General features: G+C 43.5%; 1 protein-coding gene across 1 annotated transcript in view; it reads left to right on the top strand.

Moving 5' to 3' along the window:
• LOC126195557 (dipeptidyl aminopeptidase-like protein 6) overlaps window positions 1-19,427 on the top strand; it is a gene marked incomplete at its 5' end in the record, with an annotated part of 453,479 nt that overhangs the window by 108,699 nt on the left and 325,353 nt on the right. The window lies entirely within an intron of this gene.

Here is a 19,427-nt window from a genome sequence, read left to right as displayed (position 1 = left end):
ACCCCAAAGTCTTCATTTCTTCTTCATGAGTTTTAATTCCTACAACAAATTTTTCTTTTGTTTCCTATACTGTTCGCTCAGTGTACAGATTGAAGAACATTGATGATAGTCTATAATCCCCTCTAACTTTCTTTTCAACCACTGCTTTCCTTTCATACCCAACGACTCTTATAACTGCCATCTGGTTTCTGTAAAAGTTACAATAGTGTTTCGCTCTCTATGTTTTACCACTACTACCTTCAGAGTTTCAAAGAGAGTGTTCCACTCAACATTGTCGAAAACTTTCACTATGTCCACATATACTATAAATTTAAGTCTGCCTTATCTTCTAAGAGAAGTCGTAGGTTAAGTATTGCCTGACGTGTTCCTACATTTCTCTGGAATCCAAACAGATTTTCCCCATGGTCAGTTTCTACCGATTTTTCCACTCTTCTGTACAGAATTTCTGTTATTATTTTGCACATGAATTATTAAACTGATAGTTCGGTAGTATTCAAATCTGTCAGCACTTGCTTTATTTGAAATTCGAATTATTACATTCATAGAATGAAGGCTTTCACGACCGGATGACATAGCTGCTGGTAAACCTTTCGGGATGTAAAGTCATGGGCCAAGAAACTCTACCGCTCATCACGTATCACTTTGACCCCTTTCCTCCAGTATTTACGCCGCTTTCGGACGGCCGACTGGTCAGCCGGCAAGACTCAGCAGAGGAGCGCGGCTCTGTGGATGTCCAGCGCAGTCCTGGACGAAACGTCAGGAACAGAAGAGTTTCTTGGACTACGACTGCGGTAGCGTTCTCGCTTCCCGCGCCCGGGTTCCCGGGTTCGATTCCCGGCGGGGTCAGGGATTTTCTCTGCCTCGTGATGGCTGGGTGTTGTGTGATGTCCTTAGGTTAGTTAGGTTTAAGTAGTTCTAAGTTCTAGGGGACTGATAACCATAGATGTTAAGTCCCATAGTGCTCAGAGCCATTTGGACTACGACTATAAATCCCGGAAGGCTTACCAGCAATTATGACATCGAAGTAAAAATCTTCTGCGTTATTAGGCCGCGTCATAGTTTACTTAAAAGAATCTACGTTTCGACCCCTCTGCTGGGATCTACCTCAGGATCTTCTGGTGTCCACTACTGCTAGAACACTGACAGAGACGAGTGTCGCGTCCTTTTATAGAGGGTAGTTTTCTCTCGTTCCTGCCGGAGAAGTGACATTATTGGTCAAAATTCATATGGCTACCATTGGTGGGCCATAGTCATAGGCTAATATTCCCGCTCTGATCCAGAAGAAGGGGCATTGTTGGCTAATCCCCTGTGGATACCATTGGCGGCCCATCGTCATTGGATAGAAAGGCAGTATTCCACACTTACACTGGAGAAGGGTTACTGGTTGAAATTTCTGCTACTGCTATTGGTTGGTCGTCATCATTGGTTATATTCGAAACGGACAGAGCAAGAGAGGGGGAATGTTTACCCAAAATATTGTCCGCCGAGTTGACTTGCAGCGCCTTGTTTATGTCATTCGCACACCGCGGCCGCGTATTCACTTCCTTAATGGCGGGGAGCCACGATGCCGGAAACCTATAGCTGTCCCCTATCGAATTACATGCATTCTTGGAAATTTCAACCGCTTCTCGGACCTTCCTTCTATGGATGTTTGTTTCCTTAGCCAGTACACGTACGTTGATAGAGACACAGTTGTCATGATGTTCCGCTACTGCCGATTTTGCACTTTGTTTTAGCAGCATGTGCCGTTCGTGTTCCTTAATGCGTTCCTTAAAAGTTCTTCCCGTTTCGCCTGTATACATTTTGCCGCAGTCACATGTCACTTGATAGACGCCTGCATTGTGCTCAACATTCATCTTTCCGGTTCAGAATTGCCCGTTTGAGTTTTTTCAGAGTCTCACAGTACCTGTCAGCGTTAATTGTGACTTAGCCAGTACACGTCAACATTAACGCTGACAGGTACTGTGAGACTCCGAAAAAACTCAAACGGGCAATTCAGAACCGGAAAGATGAATGTTGAACAAGGGTGTACACAATGTCCATGACAACGCTCGCCCACACATCGCTCGGCAAACCGTTGCTCTCCTGCAACAGTTTCAGTGGAACATAATCACCCACCCACCCTGTAGTCCTGACTTGGGGCCCAGTGACTATCACCAGTTCCCTAGGTTAAAAGAACATTTGGCTGGAAAGCGATCCAGCTCCGACGACGAGGTGACAGGAGAGGTTCATAACTTTCTGAACAGCATGGCGGCGAGCTGGTATGACATGGGCATACAAAAACTGGCGCAGCGTCTACAAAAATGCATCGACAGAAATGGTGATTATGTCGAAAAATAGCTAAATGTCCAAGCTGTAAAGTGATGTAAACCATTGTAGAAATAAACTGGTCTATGTACTTATAAAAAAAATTGGAGACCTTACTTTTAGGATTACCCTCGTAGCACTCATCCGTAATATTTGCCCTGTACACAACTCAACAACGCGTTTCGAGAGACAATGTTCTCATCGTAAGGTTATAAAAGGTAAAAATAATGGTTGAAAGCTTCCAATTATTACTGTGTAACTCAAAAATATAATTACGCCAGTACAGAGTAAGGAAGCAACGCTCTCGCCAGAACCCATGAAGTTGCAGTTTAGAAATGCCTATGTCAAAAAAATTACTTTCATCTGAGCTTTTCCTTAGTCATCAGCATGCTGCGTGTTGTAAAACAGTACCTCGCTGGCTCCGGGCATGGAAGTATGTGTATACACTGCTTTCCTACAGAAACTCGGTGGCAAGTCACCTTATTGTTTGATAAGGCTCTGCGTTCAAAGTTCAAATGGCTCTGAGCACTATGGGACTCAACTGCTGAGGATATTAGTCCCCTAGAACTTAGAACTAGTTAAACCTAACTAACCTAAGGACATCACAAACATCCATGCCCGAGGCAGGATTCGAACCTGCGACCGTAGCGGTCTTGCGGTTCCAGACTGCAGCGCCTTTAACCGCACGGCCACTTCGGCCGGCTGCGTTCAAAGTATTCGTTGCACATACACCCATGTGCTGCACTATACAACGAAAGATAGTGTTTCCCTGGCTGATGAGAGAATGGAATAGTCATGCAAGAGACTAGCAACTTGAATATCGAGACATGTTATGAAAGGCGTTTATAACAAACGACTTTCATGCTCTATGGGAAAGCTGGGAATTGTGTTGAAAGACAAACAGTTTACTAAAAATAAACTTTTACTTCTTTTGTCACTAATGGCTGTTCCTTTTTCCTTTATACAGAATGTAACACGTTCGTTGAATTTGTTCGTAAGACATTCATTATCCAATTTTCCGTTGCTGCACGATATTCTCTGTATTCATCGAAGATTACAAGGTATCTTTCAGAACTTGACTGATTTTGTTCCTCCATTACTTGTGAATAGTCAGTAAATAGCAACATTAGTAATTACGAACCTACATAAGGATTTCATTAGTGTCGATTAACTGAAAAAAGTCTACAAATTACATGTTCTCCCAAACCGCTTTGAACGCGATTTTGCTGCTCGAGCTTTCATAGAGGTTCAAATATAAATTTTCAATTGTTTCTTCCCTTAGAAGGAAATACGATATTAAAACGAACAGTCCTTCTCGAACATTGTTCATAGTAATGGAATTCCACAACAGTAGGAAGGGTACGACCTGAGAACAAGCTACCAAATGTTGCTAGAAATTTAAGAAATATAGTCACAAGCAAGCAAAACTAGTTTCTCGATACCGGTAAAATGACGTTTACGAGAGATTCATAACTGCAGAGTTTTGTAAAAAGGCATCAGCAACCACAAATAACTGTCATTGACAGTTACGGGTATCAGATAACCAGTATAGTTACGTTTTACTGCTATGAATGAATGATTCCTCAAGGCCTAAAACGCTGATGGTGCCCGATCAAATCCGTCGAAATCCCAGAAACCATAGTTACATAGAAGATATAGTGGTGATTATTTGGTGCTGTTTGCATAGTCCTATGATGTGCTCGCTGCCTGGATTGCAGCCAGACTATCACCATACTACATTTAGAGAAAGAATCGTAATCCCTCGTCAACTTCACGTTACATACATACTGTCGGCGCTGTTGTTTCCTGTGGGACGTTGCAAAAAGTTTGTCTTAGCATGTAAAATAATGACCATGGACGTTTACTGCACAAGAAGTAGTCTGATGCTACACTGCGTGTTGCACGCAAGAGCTGCTGGAAAGTTTTCAGGTCAAATGTTTCACGCATGCAAGGGACAATGCAGCTCTCATTTGTTACCTAAGTTAAGGAAAATTACTTTGTAGACAATGATGATATCCAAAACGCTTTGATAAAGTCGTTAACACAGCAGCTGGAAACTTCTTTATTCTTTACTAGATAACTTTTACTGCAGACTTATAGAAAGTATACGAGCAGCGTAATATATGTAACTGTGAAAAGAGATGTTGCGGTCAAAATCGAACTCAGTTCGAAGAAAATCCTACAGAGTTCTTCATTCTCTGTTTCACTTTCGTGGTATTCAGCAACATATAAGATCAATTAATGTGATGAAATTACATTTTCCTGGAGACATATGAGTCTCAAGGTTATCTTTGATAAGGCTAGAAGCTGAAATAATTAATTAAAATTTGTGCTAAAGCTGAGACTTGAACCCAGGTCTCCTGCTTACTAAGCACCGAGGCATTCTGGCTTCCACAGCTGCACGGTCTACCCTACTGCAATGTCGTCTATAAACACAAATTCCAATTCAAGCCTTCAGCCCATTTTCCGCTTTTCAAATCGTCTGTTATTGTCGCGACATACCACCGCAAGTATAATCTGTTAACGCACTCCAACATCTTGTGGTGCAGTAGCTTATAAAACCGGCAAGTTCATCGACGGTGACATACCAGCTAATGCTGGAATACAGTGACAGGAGACACTTGTGGTGGTATACCACATCGATGAGGCCGTAGTTAAAACGGAGTCGATAGCAAATAAACAAAAACCAAGCACAGTTGAGTGGAGAAAAAGTGAGTACAGCTTTTATTCTCAAACACAGAAAAAAATTAACGATTTCTGTCCCAAATTTCCAGGATTTAGCAAGCAACAATGAATTGTTTTCCGTAATCTATCATTCAAGGGATTTTTCTAGTGAAAATTCAATTTACAAGTATTAAAATTAGCCTTCTACCCTTGTTGGGTACTCTTCCATACATTCTTCCAACCCTTCACAGATGATAGAGAATGTCTCTTTAATCAAGAGCAAAACTTGTAATCCAATTACGCTAGAAGCCAGAATGGCAGCATAACTATATCTTGTTAATAGAAGCCCCTACAGTCGTATCAAAATTAGTCGTAAATTTTCTGAGCTGCCACTTCTCGGTAAGTAACGGTAAGGACCGCCCACAGCGCTGAATTTACCGTTGACGATATTTCCCCGCGCGATGGCGCCGAAGTGCACGGCAACCTCTGGCCACCGTCCAAGGCACGGAAATCACCACTTCCCGACCCGACAGCCCTTAATATCGTACCACCTACCCACGCTGCCCCTGGTGCCACAACCCCGTCCACGCCCACCGCTCTTCACCCTCCCTATCCGATTTAGCCCATGAAGCCGGCACAGTTTCTGGCCGTCACCCAGATCATAAATTAGACGCCTGTTTACTTTGAGACACATTACGACGCTGGCCCTGCCGCTAACGTCAGCTTAAGTAGAAGATTTAGTAGATAAATTATTACGCGGACGATGCTGCGCTCCACCTTCGACCCTGTATATGTCCAGCCAGCCCCTTTTTTTGCTACTAGTCTGCATCGAAAGAGGATCTGTAATGGTGAATAGTCGATCGCAAAATAACTTATCCGGTTTCTGCGTTCTGCCAACACAGAGCAGAGGAACGTCTCGTAAACATGTTGAGTACTTGGCGCAGAAACGATCCTTTGTCACGAGTTAAAAATGCGTGCGCCGGCCGGAGTGGCCGAGCGGTTCTAGGCGCTACAGTCTAGAACCGCGCGACTGCTACGGTCGCAGGTTCGAATCCTGCCTCGGGCATGGATGTGTGTGATGCCCTTAGGTTAGTTAGGTTTAAGTAGTTCTAAGTTCTAGGGGACTGATGACCTCAGATGTTAAGTCCCATAGTGCTCAGAACCATTTCAACCATTAAAAATGCGTGCCTAGCTAGAGCCATCTGAAGAATACTTTGCTGAGTCGAAGTTCGTAGGAAATAGATGTAACAGATTAAAACCTTAATTTGATTCCCATCGTACATTTATCTCACTTCTGTGAAACTAATACAGTTGATATGCAGGCTGTACCACTACTGAATCGTTCATTCCAGAAGGGTGTGAAGCACCAAATTTGTGAATTTAGGGAAACAAAAACCTGTCCAACATACGAGCAGATGTTTTGGAACTGACTTTCGTATTTTTTGCTGGGAACTGTATATATTCCTAACGGTTTTACCAAAGAAAAATAATTTTGAGGATTCTATCATTCAAGTAAAGAGCACTAAACATTGTCTGACTAAACTGGTCTGTGCAGTAAACAAGCGGAGTCAAATGGTTCAAATGGCTCTGAGCACTATGCGACTTAACTTCTGAGGTCATCAGTCGCCTAGACCTTAGAACTAATTAAACCTAACTAACCTAAGGACATCTTCTTATGATGTTCTACACTGTGGACGTCCCGTACTGTAGCGCCTGGACACGTTTCCTGTCTGCTGGAATCGTTGCAATAATCTTAAGATCACACCTTGTGGCACACGGAGGGCCCGTGCTACTGCCTGCTGTGTTTGGCCAGCCTCCAGTAGCTCTAGTATTCCACCCCTCATAACGTCATCAATATGTGTACCTTGAGCCATTTTCAACACACAGTCACCATCAGCACGTCTGAAAACGTCTGCACACTTACTCGCTGCACCTTGCTCTGACATGCAGCAACACACGTCTGCGTATGTGGACTGCTACCAGCGCCACCGTGCGACGACCGCAGGTCAAATGCACCGCATGGTCATACCCCGAGGTGATTTAAACCCGCAAACAGCCCACCAGACCGTTGTTTCACCATGTATCAGCATTATCCTTAATTTATGACCAAGAGTGTAGTTGTTGGATGGTCGTTGGTGCATGTAAACACGCTGCTGTATGTTTCCTCAATGCATCCCACTCTAGCTCGATGGGAGTTAAGTCCGGGAAATTGCCAGAGCAGTCCATTCTACGAATATCCTCTCCTTCCAGGAGCTCCTCCACCTGCCGCGCTCTATACAGTCACGCATTCTCACGCATAAAAATTAAATCACGACCGAATGTTCTCCTGAAAAGACGTACAGGAGGAAGCAAACAATGTCACAATAACGTCGACACGTGAATTTACAGTGTTAAAAAAATTTGGAGGTCAGTACGTAAGTGTAGTATTTGCTCCCCACACGATAATACCTGGATTACCAAAATGATCACGTTCGACAATGTTCCTAAGTGCAGTACGTGTCCCCACCGCTCGTCATGTGAGGGTACGTTCAGGTTCACTAATCTTAATGAATGTCCTGTCATCTGAGAAGAGCACACGAAATCACTCCGCGTTAGCCCGGTCCCTAAGCTCTAGGCACCATCGCAAACGTCGCCGATGTGCGGGCGTGAGCAGAGCACAATTTACTGGTCATCGAGCAAAGAGACCACTACCGCTCAGTCTTTGAGCCACTGTGGAGCATGCCTTGGAGTCCTGTTGAATGTGTCTACAGTTGCACCTACTCTGTGACGTAGGACATTCTTACCTGTTTCACAATGTAACGACTACCTGCTGTAATAGATGACCATGGTCGAGCACCTCCACTTCTTCGGGCAGCATTGTCTGTGCTTCGAAACGCCCCTCACACCTGTGAATCAATGCTCGGAGCAATACCAGACTCCTCTCCTACACTCGTCACACTTCGTCTTTCTCCCAGTTTTCCTATCATACTTCCCCCTGTGAAGTCGTCCAGTTGATGTCTCCGGGCCAAGCTATAATAAAAAACACCACAAAAATGTATAGTAACTGCTCGATGATTGACACATGCCGGCCGAAGTGGCCGTGCGGTTAAAGGCGCTGCAGTCTGGAACCGCAAGACCGCTACGGTCGCAGGTTCGAATCCTGCCTCGGGCGTGGATGTTTGTGATGTCCTTAGGTTAGTTAGGTTTAACTAGTTCTAAGTTCTAGGGGACTAATGACCTCAGCAGTTGAGTCCCATAGTGCTCAGAGCCATTTGAACCATTTGATTGACACATACCATCTTTTGCCGTTCCTTCAACTGCCTCATGTTGCGGGGCTGGCTCGATTTGGCGCACTGACCTCACACCATGTGTTGTACAACTTTCTGTGCAAAACTAGGAGACCTCTGGCAAAATGCTTCAGCATTTCCATTCATTTCCAACGCGTAGTTCATACTTGTGTGTTATGTTCCTTTGCCTTGCTCGACCTAATTCTTTGCGAAGAAGTATATTATATTTATAAATTTACTTTTTGTGAAGATAGGGCCCAGTTTGTGGATAAGTGAGAAGTAGGATCTGTTTTCAGCTGACTGAAAGCTGACTACATGATTTCATCGATATGTGGCTGCACTGTCACTATTACAGTGTGTTCCTATAACAAGATTCATTGTATGTGGATGGCTTGAATCTGTCCTCTACCAGAGGATACCTCAGAGTTTGTATGATTTCTGTGTAATTAACACCACCACGTTCTAAATCTTATTACGAAGCAAATTTCTTTACTGACTTTAAATTTAAGATGAATTTATTTTTCTCGTGTATAAATTCGATTCAGATTTTCTAGAGACGCTGTATAGCTTCAAACCTTGCCACACAGTAAATACGTAAAGAAGTTGTAGCTGATGTTGACAAATAGCCGTTTGTCACAAGTGTTCATTAAAAACCTAACAACTGCGTGGTTTTTGTTTTGGCTGCCTCATGGACCATCACTACAATGGATTGGTTTCTGTATTGTATTGGGTACCTCAATCTTTACGTTATTCAGTAAAAAATAAGACGCTTCGTCTGGGGGTTTACGACTTCATGGTTATTAATTACGTTAGCTTAACTGCCGCATGTAAAAAAATTTCTGTTCTAGAACATTGGGGAGGGTAAGTTCTGCATATAATCAAAACATAAAGCTGTAATTTCTTCGTTGTGGATTCTAGAAGTTTCTTGCACGCTCCTTTTAAATATTTTGGCTCTCCTCTTCTATCAATATGCTATTTCGTGACAGTACGTTTAGCATTGTCATTCAACGACTGGATCATTTATTTTGATCCTATGCACATTGACTACATATTTCAAACTGTCGTGGGCCGAATAAGTATCCGAAGTTTTCATGAAAACAAGAAAAACAAAACTGATACTTGACTATATCTTCCAATACAGGACAGCCATTAATCAATGTATAATGAAGTTTTGTGGTATTTAAACTAGCACCGAAATGCTTTCTGTGTTTTCCGCCTCAATGGGTAACTCTAACTTCAAATTTTACAAAAAGATAGTGAAGACGCACACAAATATTGCGAGGAATGGCATACACAATCCTGTATATTTAGGGGTAATATTTTGAACTAATAATACATGTTCACCTTATGTTTTATGTGAAATACCACTAATTTCTATACACAAATTTTTGCCAACATCCTTAATACGCCGCCAACCTTGAAATTGTAATTGTAACAATGATTTATTTCAAAACTGCCTTCACTAGGCCCACCACTTGTTTTTTTAACTCTTTGATGAATCTTTTTCTCCCCACCTACGCGTAAGTCCAGTAATCTCAACGACAGTCTGAATATAGGTATCTCGAGAATTTTTATCATCAACAGAATCAGAATATTTGCATGTTTAATTCATGTGGTCCTCGATAACGTTTAAATAACATTTTGCTTTTGACTAAAAAGTGAGAGTACTGGGCTTGGTTTCCTGAGGCACATCTCTGTATGAGTAGAAAACATAACATGTACCGTGGTATGACATACCGATACCACCCCACGGGCGTCATGCTGTTGGTGACGGAATTGCAAGTTTCCGTACGAAGACAATAGTTGTCACTCGGGATCTGGCGGGCCTATTGACGTGAACCTGCTGAGACACGCCTCCTGGGGCTTTGTATCACGAGCGCCCTCTGCCGCCGCAATATAGGACGGCCGGCAACACACACACACACACACACACACACACACACACACACACACACACACACACACGGCCCACTTGCACTTCGAGCCTATTCGGTACGACACCATTGTTAGTACTTTAGTGCAAAGAACCTCATCATCTTCGCTATTGTAATAGCTAGACTTATTTCTTCCTGCATTATTTCCAATGAGTCTTCATATGCTTCAAGAGATACAAGGAAAGTAAATTGTCTGTTTACTTTGCGCTAATCATTTGTGCTCCTGTCCAGCTTTCCTATGACAGTCTGTAGCTCACCTCTCCTTAGCATTGTGTAAGAAGTCGCACAAAACATTTTCAAATAAACATGGGTCCACTAACGAGCCGTTTGATAGATAACTGAAAATGTGTGGATACGGGTCACCCCTGACCTCAGTATGAAACACTGACCCACCTAGTTCAAATTTATTTGAAATGTAACCTTTTGGATTAAGTCTATATTTAAATAGGTTCAAATTTCACACGCAGGCCATATTTGTGGAATAATATAGATGCACCATGGAACTTTAGGACATTTTGCAGTTGATATTAGGGGAAACGTATTGTGCCAGTAGCTATTATTATCCAAGATGAATGGGTCGAGCAGGACCTCTATCTTAGCCTCCAATACAACCAGAAAGCAGTTCTCTTTTCTGTTTACTTACTTATTTATTTGTTTTTTGTGAGGTCATCCCATAACTAAAGTGAACAGCACTTTCGGTCATACGGTTGAATAACTGGAGCAGCCAACTGTCAGTCTTGACAAAATTTACGAGATGATCACAGTATGTTTAGGAAAATTCGCAACGGTAAATTGTAGCATGTGACGAGTTGAAGGAGCTTTGTTAATTCTTGCTAACGCAGACTACGGGGAAAATTGAGCCCTATTAAATGGGGCTTCAAGGAAAGGAAGGAAGATTAAAGTCCCGTTGACAGTACATCTACATCTACATCTACATTTATACTCCGCAAGCCACCCAACGGTGTGTGGCGGAGGGCACTTTACGAACCACTGTCATTACCTCCCTTTTCTGTTCCAGTCGCGTATGGTTCGCGGGAAGAACGACTGTCTGAAAGCCTCCGTGCGCGCTCGAATCTCTCTAATTTTACATTCGTGATCTCCTCGGGAGGCATAAGTAGGGGGAAGCAATATATTCGATACCTCATCCAGAAACGCACTCTCTCGAAACCTGGCGAGCAAGCTACACCGCGATGCAGAGCGCCTCTCTTGCAGAGTCTGCCACTTGAGTTTGCTAAACATCTCCGTAACGCTATCACGGTTACCAAATAACCCTGTGACGAAACGCGCCGCTCTTCTGTGGATCTTCTCTATCTCCTCCGTCAACCCGATCTGGTACGGATCCCACACTGTTGAGCAATACTCAAGTATAGGTCGAACGAGTGTTTTGTAAGCCACCTCCTTTGTTGATGGACTACATTTCCTAAGGACTCTCCCAATGAATCTCAACCTGGTACCCGCCTTACCAACAATTAATTTTATATGATCATTCCACTTCAAATCGTTCCGCACGCATACTCCCAGATATTTTACAGAAGTAACTGCTACCAGTGTTTGTTCCGCTATCATATAATCATACAATAAAGGATCCTTCTTTCTATGTATTCGCAATTCATTACATACAGTACGATGATTTGAGATAAAACATATGCTCAGACTACTAAAGAACGGGGAGAGAAATCGTCTGTGCCCGTTTCAGAGGAACTATTCTAGAATTTATCTGGAACAGTCACGGAAAACCTAGCTCGGGATGTTTGGAGGGGGATTTGAACCGTCGTTCTGCTGAACGTGAGTCGTGTGAGCTAACCACTGGGCCTTTTGACCGGTCTTAACAGAAAATTTTACATTTACATGTGTACTGAGTAGAAAGTAGAAACCATGTTTACTCGTTTCTGCTTCTGTTACGATATGCATTGAATGGACTCTTTTTCCGCTATTAATTACACCGCGTGCACCCGCATGGCAGGGTAAGCTGGTGCTGTTCCCACATACCCAAAGGGAGGAACTCTGGTAGTTGTGTTCGGAAATCATAGGTGGAGTATCAGTGGCTGTAAAAGATTGAATGAGGCTTGAAGTGGGCTCTGAAATGTCCATTTGTTAACGCGTCTGCTTGTGAAGAAGAAGAAACTAGGATCCGAATCTTGATCCAGTACAAATATTGGTCACTTCATTAAAGATAAGGGTCCACTCAACGAGCTTCATCGCATGGTCCTACTCACATCTGCAGGTGTCGTAAAAGTTCCTTCCTTAGAACGAATGAGAATGTGGCAAAATTTAGACAGCTGTTATAATTGTATGAAGCTTCCAGCTCACAGACGCGTAACTGACACTTCAATAGAGTGTCTTTCTTCTAGTTTTCACGCACATCACCGTGAGAGCCGTAACACAGATCTGCCATCCAATGATGATATTAGTCGTCAATCAAAAAGTCTAGGGTCAATTACTGTTTATTTACTTGAGTTAACAGTCCTGCAGTAGTTTACATATGACAACATACAGCCTATAAACTGTTATTAAATGTATTCATTTATTTGCGATCCCGATTTCGGCTACTGTACTCTTTTCACGTTTCATATCACTGTAAAGTGCGTCAATGCTTATTCATTATTCTCAACAGGACATTTTCCACGTGCCAAACATATTTACCTGTTTTATGTGTATTCAGCGCCGTCAATACATTACATAACAGTTCCTATCTGACTTCATATTGGACACTCATTTGTCACAGTGTGTGCAGCAGATGTAACTCTTCTAGTATACACAGGCACAAAAAATCAGCACCTAGTGCACACCCACGATCAGTATGAGATATGGATGTAGGATCATTCTCGAGAGGTCGTAATTCAGTTGGATATGCTTCCCTACACTGGGCTACGTTTATTCGTAGAACAGAAAAATCCACCACCATTATACGTCTCTATCACCTAATTTACTGCATTTCCACCAGTTTTCAGATTGATTTGCCATCTTAAAATAATAAAGCATGGCGCTAATTTATGGTTCAAATGGCTCTGAGCACTATGGGACTTAACATCTGAGGTCATCAGTCCCCTAGAACTTAGAACTACTTAAACCTAACTAACCTAAGGACATCACACACATCCATGCCCGAGGCAGGATTCGAACCTGCGACCGTAGCTGTCGCGCGGTTCCAGACTGAAACGCCTAGAACCGCTCGGCGACACCGGCCGGCACGCTAATTTATCCTAGCAACTCATGCTATTAAGCTGTCGACCAATCAGCACCGTTTTAGAAAGTTTCGCTCGTGCGATAATCATCTTGCCCTTTTCTCACATGATATCCTGCAAACCATGGATGAAGTGCAACAGGTATATTCCATATTCCTAGAGTTCAGAAAAGTATTTGACAAAGTACCCCACTGCAGGCTTTTAGGGAAAGCCCGAGCATAGGTTCCCAGACATGTGAGTGGCTCGATGATTTCTTAAGTAACAGACCGAGGACGTTCTCCTCGACGGCGAGTGTTCGTCAAAGACAAGGGTAATGTCAGGAGCGCCCCAGGGAAGTGTAACAGGGCCGCTTTTATTCCATATATACATAAATGACATCGCGGACGGGGTGAGCTGTAATCTGCGGCTATTTGCTGATGATGTGGTGTTCGGTTTGTGGGGTGCTCAACTGCGCGGTCATCGACGCAAGTACCAAGTTTAAATTTCTACACAGTCCAATTTTTACACAATCCAATTTAGCCACTGTCACGAATTATGATGAATATGACGATGAAATTATGAGGACAAAACGAACATCCAGTCCCTGGACAGAGAAAATCCCCAACCCGGCCGGGAATCGAACCCGGGAGCACGTGATCCAGAGGCAGCAACGCTAGCCACTAGACCACGAGCTGCGGACGTGATGATGTGGTGGAGTGCGGAAAGGTGTCGCCGCTGAGTGTGTGTAGGTGGAGACAAGATCACCCAGACAATATTTGTAGTTTGTGTGATGCATGGTAGCTAGCTCCAAATGTAGAAAAATGTAAATGCGGCTGAGTAGGAAAAACAAACCTGTAATGTTTCAAAATAGCATTAGTAGTGTCCTGCTTGACACAATGACGTCGTTTAAATATCCAGGCGTGACGTTACAAAGCGATATGAAATGGAACGGAGGAAGATGATGGTCAACTTCGTTTATTGGGAGAATTTTAGGAAAGTCTGGTTAATTTATAAAGAAGACCACATCTAGAACATTAGTGCGACCCTTTCTTCAGTTCTGCTAGAGCGTTTGATATCCGGGCCATGTCGGGTTGAAGGAGGACATGGAAGCAGTTCAGGGATAGGTGGCTACATTTCTTACCAAGGGGATCGAACAACAGGCATGTACTACGGAGATAACTTCGGGAACTAAGATTCGAATGTCTGGGAGGGGAGGAGGTGGAGAAAAGTGAACGTTCTTTTCGAGAAAATTTAGAGAACGGGATTTGAAGCTGACTGCAGAACGTTTCGCGTAGGACCACGAAGATAAGACAAATTAGGGCTCTTACGGAGTCATATAGATAGTCGTTTTTCCCTCTCTCTATTTGCGAGTGCATCGGGAGAAGATTTGACTAGTAGTGGTACAGGGTACTCTCAGCCACGCACCGCACGGAGGCTTGCGGGAGGTCATATGAAGATACAGATGAAGATCACGGAGTATTTGAACATCTACAAGATATTTTTGTTTCTACACGCTCAAATTTCAAAATGCGATGCTTCATTTTTGATTACCTTGCTCCTCCAAACGTGGTCTAGAATTTCCCCACTTGACAATGACGCTTTTCGTCCAACCATGAACATTTTATTATGTGACCCACTTGTCATCAGCATAAACAATAAATACATTTAAAATTACGCGTAACTGATTACAAAGGGATAGTACAAATCCCGTTGTAGCTAATTTGTCAACTAGAGCGATTGATTTCAATAAAGATTAACTTCTTAGATGTTATTCCCTTTCATTGACTGTATACTTATCTAGAAATACAGCAGAAGCCTTACCTAACTGTAGAAAGTAAGTCAGAAACGATAAAAAAACAGTAAACAAAATGCACGTAGATTTCACGAAGAATACTGAAGACACGAAGTAGTGATCTGAAGCTATATTTTCTACTAACGAAGTGAACATTGGTGTGCCGCTCCTATTCTCAACCATCCTAAGTTAATGTTGTATTGTGAGGGTGAAAAATGCGTGAATATTTTCGAGAGAAGACTACTTCTGTTTTGGAAAATGTCAGCTTTGAAGGGTCACTGTACCCACATCGTACTTTTGCGAAGAGCTTCTTGAGTTCAATTTGTAGTTACAACTCTTCTCTGTTTACTGGTGTAGTCTCGGCGTGTTACGACTAGTTGTTTCATGACAGTGGCATCGAGCATAACAATCTGTACTTGGCTTACCACCATAATTATTGCAACAGTGAAAACACGGATATGAAGCTTCAACTTTTCTTACCAGAGTAATACTCTCATTGATGAACAATCAACATACTAATCTGTCATCTGAAGATAACAACGCGATTCTGTCGAAACTAGTAACTGGAATAAAGCCGCCGGTAGCTGAGTGGTCAGCGCGACAGAATTTCAGGTCTAAGGGCCTGGGTTTGATTCCCGGCTGGGTCGGAGAGTTTCTCCGCTCAGGGACTGCGTGTTGTGTTGTCCTAATCGTCATCATTTCATCCCCATCGACGTGCAAGTCACCGAAGTGGCGTCAAATCGAAAGACTTGCACCCGGCGAACAGTCTACGCAACGGGAGGCCCTAGTCACACGACATTTATTTATCAAGGGATCTTGGCTTTCGCAAAAAATATATGTAACCAGGAAGGTCTTGTAATGAAGGAAATTATCCACCATCTTAATATAGATGCCTAGAATGCGTCAGCATTTCGTACATAAGGTTTTCCTATCAAATCCTATTGTAAGCATTTTGCAGGTCAAGGAAAGTAGCTGCTGTCAACACGAAGGATTTAAAGCACTTGCTAATGTGTTCCGTGATTTTAAGAACTTAGAATTTGGCTGACAGTTGGGATGTGAAACCGAACTGCTCTGGATTGATGGTCAAGGCTACCACCTGAGGCTGGGAAATGCGGTGGAGGATCAGAAAATTCCCAGACCTTCGCTATGGTATTCAAAAGGCTAATGGCCCTGTAGCTGGTAGGGACTGTAGGGTCCTTTGAAGGCATCATCATAGAAATCAGTTTCGTCTGCTTCCACTGTGGATGGGAAAAGCTAGAAGTGAGACAGCGATTCATAATGTGGTGAATAAGACCAACGGCTTGTAAAGGAGCTTACAGATGTGTTCATTTAAGATGCTGTATAATTTGGTAGTCAACTGCCCACATTTCCACCAGGGGACCAATTGGATTTCCACTACAGACATAAAGTGAGCACAGTAAGAGGTGGTCTACATCTGAAAGCAGCAACAGCCATCATAATATTGTGTTCATCCTGGCGTTCATCAGGAATGAGGTCCTGGATGAGCAGTTAATTTTGGGTTTCAAATGCATTGGCCAGAGTTCAAACACGTAGAGGAAACCTTAAGTTAATCCATCTGCCACACAGATGGCATGGTTGGTTCTCACTCTGGAGCATCTAAGGACTTAGACAACTGCCCATTCTGATTCACGTTGGGGGAGAAAGATGGACGTCTTTTCCTCCCATTGTTCCAACTGGCGATGGCAAGGTGGTGGCAGAATTCACGCTCAAGACACCGCATGTGATGCTTGTCCCAAGGCTCATGAAGCAGCTTCCACTCCTGGTGGTAGCAGCTCTGGATTTTTAGTTCACACAATAGGGGGCGCAAGTCATCCAGTGGGGTTAAAGCCCTAAGTACAATGGAAGTAGAGACCTTCAACGCGATATAGGATTTTTTGGTTAGGTAATCAACAAGAGTGGCAGGCATTGGCAGGTCGAGGTTGTGCCAGGTTGTGTTGTAGAGAACCCTGACAGATTTGTCCCAATTCCTGTTGGTCAAGGTAGAATGAACATCAAGGGCACTGCTACGGTAAGGTGCAATAGCAGTGGCCGAATATCTTCCAGTTTGAGGAATCTGCCCTTGGGATAGATAACGCCAAGCTGGATGGTTGGTTTTGAGATCAGCCTCAACGATGAGTCTGTCAAACAATGAGAACTTTCAGAGATCTGCTTCAAGAAGTGGCTTGTCAGGGCTCAAAAACTTTACAGCACTGTTATGGCTCCATGGCTCCAAAGTGGGTAGAGGCAGTTAGTTACTGCCATGGCCTCTGTAATATAAGTTCCAGTAGTTGGATAGCCTTATGACTGTAAATGAACGTCGTATGTAGGAACACTGCTGTGCCCCCACTTTTGTGATGGAGCTGCTCTGTGCAATAACAAATCATGTTGCATAGACGAAAATCGTCCGCCGGTTCGAGGTGGGTTTTTGTAAAATGTAAAATGCCTACAGGGTGGTTGTAGAGGAAGATGTTCAGTTCAGCCTTTATCTGTTTAATGCAATTTGTATGAAAAAAAAAACAGAAAACTAGATACGGAAGGGATTGGTAGTTATGCATCAGCCAATTCACCATTATAACAATATCTGTCGGAGCTCTTCAAGCAGGGTGATGACCTTTGTGATCCTTTTCTCTGGCTGATGGATTTTCTGAGCTGTTTCAAGAATGACTTCCTCCATGTGGGGCTGCACAAACAGAGAGATGACCTGGAAGTTCTCTTGCATGTCATCCCAAAACAAAGCATCTATATCCACCACTGATGGGATATCCCAAGTGGATTGCTTGCCTTTTCAGTGGACTGTGGTGATGGATGTTATGAGAGATGGAGAATGTGCAGCAATGGAGGGTTGGGAGACTTCAACAGGTGGCTATGAAAGAGTACACATGACCTTTCTGTTTAGTGACCATTGCCATTTGTCACAGGAAATGCATGAGCAGGAGGAGGCTCAACTGCAGTCGCAAAGGTGGCCATAGGAGATTGAGATGGAGGCAGTCCCTGTGTCACAGAAGTGTTGGATGCGTGAACCTCCACAATTTGATGGCCATTGGACTGGCCCTGTAAGATGGAGAAAGGGGTGTGCTCCTATAGTGGCGGGGGTGATTCGACCTCGATTTCCTTTTTTGGAGGGCAGAAGATTCATCATCTTCTGATATTTAGGACAACCCTTCCAAGAGGCCAAATCATGAGAGATGCACAGGCATCTGACTCATGTGTGTTTTTCTGAGGCTGGGGTTTTGCAGTCCTCCAATGCATGCTGCCCAGCACAATCAAGAGCAGTGATCAGAACATACTGGTCCCTTGCAAACTTTGACACTTATCGCAGATGGATGGACCCTTGTAGCATTCATATGATTCAATGTGCACCTTGGCGCACATGAGATATCTGATATAGTGGATATGTTCAACACCTCCTCTCCTAAAAAGGGAGACAACGTGGGATGCTAAAGGGATTAACTACCAGGTCTCAGCGTCCTTCTTGTTGTGCTGGTGGACCAAAAAGCCCAGAAACCTGAGACAGAGCATTTCATCCCTTTTATTTCTGTAATTTCTGAGGGTAGGTCTTCGATTACAATTTTCGGTCTTCTAATATCAGAAGCTTGATGTATGTAGTAATTCATGGCTCTTGACTTTACAAAGTTTATGATGTAATCGTCCTTCATGTCAAACAGGTACTTGATATGGTCTTTCTGGTAAACTACCTACAATTTGCCTATAATAAGGCGTTACAGATCAGTGTTCAGTTTAGTGCAGTTCATCGGATTGTAAACCTCGATAGGAGGAATCTTCTCCTTCTTTGGTGGACACATTTTCTGGTCCATGGCACTAACAGGTCCTTATAGGGAGGCATCCGAATCAGAACTACAGCCAATGCGATGGGCAGAAGCAAATGACCATTTGGATGTTCGGCCAGGGTGGTGGTGGGAGAGGGGGGGAAGGGAAGGGGAGGAATAAGATGCAGAACACGAAACACACTCGATGGTGCGTCCATGTGGTGGCTAGTTGCATCAGTGTCTGCTGTCGACATGACATGATAGTTGTTAGGTAAGGTCTATTAAAAGGCGGCCATGGGAATATTTGGACGACGAGGTGGAAGAATGGTCCCTTGCGTCGGGCTGTGGGAAAGCTCTCGTCAATCGGTATCACTGTCAGAGACTACTGGGGACTTGTGGCGGAAGGCACAGTGCACTTGGTCCTTAGCCCATTGGGTGGTGTCGTTATCGGCGCCTCCGGCATCAAGCCACATCAGTCCAAGTATCCAAGTCAGTCGTCGGTATTCAGTAGTCACATTGCAGCGCTGGGGAGG

This window comes from Schistocerca nitens, chromosome 7 (assembly GCF_023898315.1).
Source record: "Schistocerca nitens isolate TAMUIC-IGC-003100 chromosome 7, iqSchNite1.1, whole genome shotgun sequence".
Taxonomy (NCBI): Eukaryota; Metazoa; Arthropoda; class Insecta; order Orthoptera; family Acrididae; genus Schistocerca; species Schistocerca nitens.
Note: the sequence above shows the minus strand (reverse complement) of the source record. Positions and strands in the feature narration are given on the sequence as shown.